The 7806-nt window shown below is 45.7% G+C and overlaps 1 pseudogene across 1 annotated transcript in view; it reads right to left on the bottom strand.

Moving 5' to 3' along the window:
• Positions 1-476: 476 nt before the first annotated feature.
• Positions 477-7806, bottom strand: part of LOC309566006 — a 31464-nt pseudogene continuing 24134 nt past the window's right edge. Inside the window, exon 2 of the transcript in view lies at positions 477-1232. The product of the transcript in view is annotated as an uncharacterized misc_RNA (transcript). The remainder of the gene's footprint in view (positions 1233-7806) is intronic.

The following is a 7806-nucleotide window of genomic DNA, read 5'->3' as shown; positions in this document are numbered from 1 at the left end:
TTGATAGGGAGGAATTTAAATGCGTCAGAAATGTCTGCTTTAGATAACCGAGTACCCCTACCTGTCTGCAGAATGTACTGAGTAGCCAAATCTACTGATGAATATTTCAGAGGGAATTACTCAGAGGGAATGAGAGAATTAAGGCTAGGTATGTGAGAGGAATGAGGTGCAGACAAGTATTGGAAAATTTCCCCTTCACCACGCCGCTAGGGCTAATCCTCCACATGCAAAAAGGTGAAGGGGCAAATGGACAAATTACAAAACATTTGGATAACTCTACCTCCAACAATTCATCAACTATTAGAGAATGACTATCTGCAGATAATAAGTTACCACATTCAAAGGTTTCTGATGGTAGTGTGATGAGGCCTGTGTAGAAGCCTTTAGAAAAACCTTGCATGAGAAACTATCTGAAAGCTGGGGACGGATGGTGTTCTAAACAAAACCCCAAAAAAGGTCACGTTAATTCGGCTCAGTCAGGAAGAGCTGGAGGGTTTGACGGGACAGGTGGATTCGGGGTGTGCTCTGAAGCAGTTAGGGCAAATGTGAAGAAGTCTGCACTGGTTGTTTATTTGCTGTTGGTTATTCGCAGACCGTATAATAAAAATTATTGCACAATTGTGCCTTACCCAAGTAATGTATGGGTCTGCCCAGCGTGTCCACCTGACCCGAGAGTCCACTAGCAGCCTGCTTGGTGGTACCCATATAAAAAGAATGTTCTAAATTGGGACACAAGTAGTGGTATGAGCTGACGATTGACAATTAGCACATACCGGGGATTTTTGATTGGCAAAGTGCCTACAGAAAAGCTCCATGTCAATGTTGCAACAACATGTAACCACCTGGAACTGAGCCCAAGTGGCAACCACCTTTGCTGAAAAAGACCAATGGTAGTCAAAAAAGGTGAAACCATCATACAGTATTTATGAGCTGAATCCACCACCTTATGCAAATATAGATCCAATTCCTCCCTTTTGCCGGGACTAACTGAACAAATGATATCGCTATCAATGCCATAAGCAAGTAAGAATTCTGCTAAGCCAAGCTTGCAACTAAGTCTCAGATCCTGAGTTTTAAGAACCAATGAGAAATCCCTGCAAGCATACGACTTATTCTCAGCAATATCCTGAGAAGCTATGAGAAGGGAATTCAGGTTCACATACTTCCCTTCTAAAATGTCCTTTTTAATGTTAGCAGGGATGAAGTTGACAGGGGACACAAAGGCAATATGGCTAGTGGAGAAGGAGCTGTCACTGGTAAAGGAATGCTAACATTACCTGAAGGGGCGCTAGGTTGTACAGGGGTGATGGGTGTAGATGACACTTCTGCTCTAGGCGGGTGGGTCTCAATCACCTCTATAATGTTTTGTAGCTGTTGCATGGATGTAGAGAGTGTGTTCAGTACTGCATGTATCTGAGTAAGTGGCGTAAGCATAGATACATGTACTGCACTAGTAGATGGGCGTAGCTGGGTTGGGCTTGGGAACAACAATTGAAACAATTCTGCTTTCCAAGCCGTGGCCTGGGAAAGGAATGCCCCTATGTTGAAGCTCTGCTATAAGCTTTGGTATGGTCCAATTCCTCAGGGAGGGAGCGTACCATGCTCCAAATCCCTAACCGAAGTAGGAAGGATTTGTCACTTTCCGAGATGTGTGACATGTTTGAATCTGTGGAAAAAACATCTAGAAGAAATTAGATAATCAACAAAATTGTTTCTAACAACAATGACACCCCTTCATGACTAACTATGTATGTTGATGTGGGTGCTGCAACATAAGACAAAACAACAACAGCAAATGAGGATCTTACCTAATGACACTACCTCCCAGGGGAGGACTGGGCCAGGGGGCAGGGGGGCAATTTCCCCCTGGGCCCCTCTGATGCCCTGTAAAAAGGCTGCACTGCTTCTGCCACAGACATGCCTAAAGGATTCCTGGTGAACAGAAGTAAAAAGTCCTCACTGCTGACCTACTGAGTGTGGGATGAAGACAAGGACAGAGCGCAGATCTCCCCCCCCCAGCATGGATGGTGTAAGCTGTGTCTGAGCAGATGCCAGTTCCATGCCCCACTGAAGACTCTCCTCTGACCAGCCCCAACCGAGCTGTCCCAGCTCCCCCCAACGCCCCCTGCTGGCCAGGTTGGGAACCCGGATTCGGCTGGTGAGTAGAGAGTACCTGGAGTGGAGCTTCAGCCTGGAATGGGGGTGAGAAGGAGGCCGGGCAGAGGGGGAGCGGGAGGGGGGCCGAGTTGCTGCAACATGGGCCTCTGGATTGTATTTGCCCCCTGGGCCGGAAGTTGCCATTCAGTCCCTGCTATCTCCTGTGTGTATGCAGTAAGTGAGTCTGAGTAACCTGTTGTGCATATGGTATGATCACAGCACTAACCACCCAGTATGACTCAATGAGCGGCAGCTGCAGTGGCGCCTCCTCTCCTCCCCCCCCCCCCTCCTGACTCCTCCGCCCCACATCTACCTCACCAGGCACACAACTAGGAGCTGAGCCTCAGGAGCTGAGCTGAGTGGGAGGAGAACGGGAGGAGAGCGGAGCGGCCACACTCCCTGTCACATGGAACACTAGGCCCCCCCCCGCCCTGCCGCATGGATACCGGAAGTGACGTATAGCCGACTGCTGTACTGAAGGAATACAAAGAAGCAAGCCTATGTGAGTGTAGGAAGGAGGAGGACTATAAGCCCCAGACTCCTCCTTCAAATTCAGGCTAGCCAATGGCCAGCTTTCTTACTTATCCTTTTAAAGTGGTGGTAAATTCTGTTACCCCACCTACAGTATAGCTACAGGTAAACCTATAATAAGGCTTACCTGTAGGTACTGTGAATATCTCCTAAACGTGCACAATTTAGGAGATTTTCAGAGTCTAAGCAGCTGACGTCACTGGCGCATGCGTTCTGCAGGTCCGGCATACAGCGCCAGACCTTCAGAGCCCGTGCCGTAAACAGCGGCTCCCGTGCACATGTGCGGGCTTGGCTTTTATGCTGCCCTTTCTAACACCAGGCCATCCTCCAAAAGTCTTCACCTCACTGTGCATGCAGATGCACTCACACCTGCCTGCTGCCATTCCTAAACAAGCTCTGCACTGGTGGTGCCCCAATCCCGCAGCTGAATCAAATGTAGGAGATGGTCCTGGCGCTTGCTGGACTTTCTTGGGTGCCCTAAAGCCTTCTTTACAAATCCAGTGGGAATGTGTTTTATGGGATTAGGTTCATTTTCATGGCAAAGAGGGACTTTTCAATTAATTGCAATTCATCTGATGACTCTTCAAAACGTTTTGGAGTATATGCAAATTGCCATCATAAAAACTGAAGCAGCAGACTTTGTGAAAATGAATATTTGTGTCATTCTCAAAAATTTTGCCCATGGCTGCCTATACACATCTTCTTTTGCAGTGTTTGAAGTTTATCTGTTTATCTCTCTTTTGGCCTGGTCACTTTAAGCTGTGTTGTGTTCCCATGGAGCTCTATGGTCTGTCATAAAAAGGGCATGGGGGGGGGGTCAGCAGAAATCTATTACTGCCTTTTTTATACCGTTACACAGACCAGGTTTCAGCAGAAATTCAACATTTTATTGCAGGATATGTAGCATGGTATAATATCACCTTTTTTTTCATTGTGCTGCTGTGCACCAAGCCCAATCACCGAGCCGCTGCAGCACATCTGTTTCATGTGGATGTTGGCAAAGAACATAGTAAAAATCGCACAGTGTGAGGGAGGAAACAGAACCCATTCTCAGCTTCCTGCCTGCCATGACAGATAAAGAAGTTTATATACTCAGTAAGAAGTAAAGTGAAAGTGCAATGTGCTATTTCTCTGTATTCTGAAAACCAAGCACAGGATTTGATGTAACGTTGTGTTCTTGTTGCTATGTTCAAAAGCGATCAGTAGTTGCTATTGTCATCCTCAGCCTTATTCTGCATTCCTCCCTCTGTGTCCCTGTTTGGCCAGGAAGTATTTTGCCGTATTTTGAACCACTGCCATGGTAACCAGCTGCACAGAGGGTGTGTATATATATATATGTGTGTGTGTGTGTGCATTCAGGAATCCCCAGTCATCTTATGATACATCATTTTAGGGAACCTCTTGTCATACAGCTGGGGGAGTGTGTTTGCGTTACTCAGTAACACACTGTGTGTGAGTCAGGAAGACACATTGGAGATCAGCATGTGATTCCTGTATGGAATTAAAGCTCCAGGCTATCAGACCTGGCACTGGCCATAACTTCCCCCCCTTAATTAGGCCCTTGCTGTCAAATGGTTCTTTATTATAAACATTTCTCAGGCTTCACACTCAAGATGCCTTCCAGATCTTCTAATGCTGGGCATCCCCAGCCGTCCAGAGGTTCCAGACAAATCCCTCTTCTTCTCTATTCAGAACATCTGCTGAGATTTCAGAGACTGACCTTAGGTCACCAGTGAGATAATCACTTTGTCCAGGTGGCTTTCTTCTTCTACTGGTGTATTAGGCCAAAGATGCTAAAAAGAGATTTCAAATACCAGGGCTTAAAGTGGAACTAAAACCTCCTACCCTCTTATCTGCCAAGGATGGTGCCATTTTAGCCTCCATCTGGAGCGGCATTTGCCATGGTTCTGCACATGGCATCAGCCATTTGAGGCCTTGGGAGCTGATATAAGCAAAATGGTAACTGTGACATTAATCATCAATGACATGCCTTGACCACTTCTATACCGGGCACTTTCACCCCCTCCCTGCCCAGGCCAATTTTCAGCTTATAGCACTGTCACACTTGGAATGACAATTGTGTGGTCATGCAGCAATGTACCCATATGAAATTTTTATAATTTTTTTCACACAAATAGAGCTTTCTTTTGGTGGTATTTGATCACCTCTGGGTTTTCTATTTTTTGCTAAACAAACGAAAAAAGATTTTTCTTTGTTTCTGTTATAAAATGTTGTAACCAAGTAAGTTTTCTCCTTCACTGATGGGCACTGGATGAGGCTGTACTGATGAGGCGGCACTCAAGAGGTGGTGCTGATGGGCACTGATGAGGAGGCACTTAAATGCAGCACTGATGGGCACTGATAGGCAGCACTGATAGACAGCACTGATGGGAACTAATAGGTGGCATTGATGGGAACTGATAGGTGGCACTGATGGGTACTGATAGGCAGCACTGAAGAGGAGGCACTGACAGGCATTACTGATGAACACTGATTGGCATCCCTGATTGGCATCCCAGGTGGGCATGGATTGGCATCCCAGGTAGTCATTGTTGGCATCCTGGTGGGCAATGCTGATGGGGCTGAACTTATAATCAATGCACTGATTATCAGCACAGACCCCCACCCTCATGTCGGCTCTCCCCTACTTGCGCCCTACCAGCGATAGAGGAAATAGAGGAAAGCCGATATCTGGCAGTTCCTGGTTACAATGTGATCTGCTGTGATTGGATACAGCTGATCACATGGTAAAGAGCTTACGTCATAGGCTCTTTACTGAGGTCGGAGATGCAGTGTGTAAAAGCGACACAGCACACTACCGATCGCCACGCTGCGTGTCCCCGGGAGAGCACGAGTGGCTAATCCTGCTGGATGTTATTCTGCTATAGGCTGGGTGGGTTAAAATATGGTTAAAATACAACTTAACTCCCTTATTTTTCACAGCCTAGGTGGCATCTTATCCTCTGTTTGATCTGCAATTGCCATGGTGCTGCACATGTGATCGGATATAGCACCAGCCATTCAAGGGCTTGAAAGTTCAATCGAGAGCTGACATAAGTATACTGGTAACCTTGACAGTAATCACCCGAGGTCTGTCTCAAAGGGTAACTCCACTTTCGTGGGGAAAAAAAAAATAGAAAATAAAGAAAAAATAATCTAGCGTATGTAATTGAAGTCATATTGTAATTGAATGCTATTAAAAATTACCTTTCTTTTCAATCTGCAGCTCTTTTCTGAAAATGCAATGCAATATGGCTACCTGGAGGTATTCTGTACACAGATTCAGGCATTCCCTGCAAGAAAAATGTAATTTGGGGTAAGATACCTCCAATAGGTAATATCATCTAAACTGGGATACAGCCCAGCAAATCTCCCCATTTGTGCCCTGCAGGTGCTGGAGTGGATTGATAATTATGAAACCACTCGCATTAGACTCACTTTCCCACATGGACACATACAAACACACAGTGAATTCTTCAGAATAACAAAAGGTAGGAATCTGCAACAAAGTTTGCTAAAATCCTTGCAATGTACATAGATCATCCAGAGGGGAATGTTTTTTTTTCTCAGCAAAAGTTACACTTTAAAGTGATTGTAAAGGAAAATGTTTTCCTAAAAATAAAATAACATGTAACAAACATGTAAGACTTGCCTGCTCTGTGCAGTGGTTTTGTACAGAGTGGCCCTGATCCGTCTCTTCTTGGGTCCTCTGCCAGGGTGCTCTAGGCCCTCCCCCCTTGCCGAGTGCTTCCATAGCAAGCCGCTTGCTGTGGGGGCACTCGTGCATGCTCGCTCCCGAGCCGGCTTCCTCTGTCCGTAGGACACTGAAAGCACGGCTCAACCTCGCCCCCCCCCCGCTCCTGCCTCACTGGCTGTGATTGACAATGGCTCCTGCATCTCTGCCAATCAGGAGGGAGAGACCCGGGAGAGCCTTGGGTCTTGTACACATTGCTGGAACGGGCTTAGGAAAGTATTAGGGGGAGCTGCACATAGAATGCATGAAGGTAAAAAACCTTCAGCCTTTATATAACCACTTTAACCACTTGCTACTCGCCTGCAGTAGTTTTACTGCGAGTGTGCGCCCCTTGCCGACCCGTGCTGTTATTGGACACAGCACGATTTTAGCCAATGATTTTGACCGAAGTCAGCTGATTGGCTGTGGCTAATCACACACAGAGTTCTGTGTTTACAAAAACACAGAACTCTATATACTGTGAACCACAATTTGGCTGTTTCTTCTTGCAAAGGGAGAAAAAAACAGTCGGATAGTTAGGTAAAAGCAGCACCGTTACACACATTACACATTGTTAGGCAGACAGATAGTTCACCTTAACCAAAAAACTGCTTATGCAGGTAAGAGATGCCTGTAGATAAAAACACACTGTGTAGCCTCGGCCAAAGGTAAATAATGCAGTCTGTGATGGTTTGGGGATCCATGTCATCTGCTGGTGTTGGTCCACTGTGTTTCCACAGCGCAGCGCAGCCCTCTATCAGGAAATTCTAGAGCACTTCATGCTTCCCTCAGCTGACCAGCTTTATGGAGATGCTGATTTCATTGTCCAGCAGGACTTGCCACCTGCCCACACTGCCAGAAGTACCAATACCTGCTTTAATGATCATGGTATCACTGTGCTTAATTGGTCAGCAAACTCGCCTGACCTTAACCCCATAGAGAATCTGTGGGGTATTGTCAAGAGAAAGACACCAGACCCAACAATGCAGATGAGCTGAGGGCCGCTATCAAAGAAACCTGGGCTTCTATAACACCTCAGCAGTGCCACAGGCTGATCGCCTCCATGCCATGCCACATTGATGCAGTGGTTCATGCAAAAGGAGCCCCGACCAAGTATCGAGTGCATACTATACTGTACATGGACATACTTTTAAGTAAGCCAACATTTCTGTATTAAAAATCTTTTTTTTTTTTTTTTTGGTCTTTCGTAATCATCATAATTAAAAGAAAGAAATGCTTGGAATATATCACGCTGTGTGTAACACATCTAAAATATATGAGTTCCACTTTTTGAAATGAATTACTGAAATTAATTAACTTTTTGATGATATTCTAATTTTATGAGATGCACCTGTATATACAGTATATCATATTTTTTTTACTAG

This window comes from Pelophylax lessonae, assembly GCF_965119305.1.
Source record: "Pelophylax lessonae genome assembly, chromosome: 10".
NCBI classification, from domain to species: domain Eukaryota; kingdom Metazoa; phylum Chordata; class Amphibia; order Anura; family Ranidae; genus Pelophylax; species Pelophylax lessonae.
The sequence above is the reverse complement of the archived record's forward strand: the minus strand, read 5'-3'. Positions and strand labels throughout refer to the sequence as shown.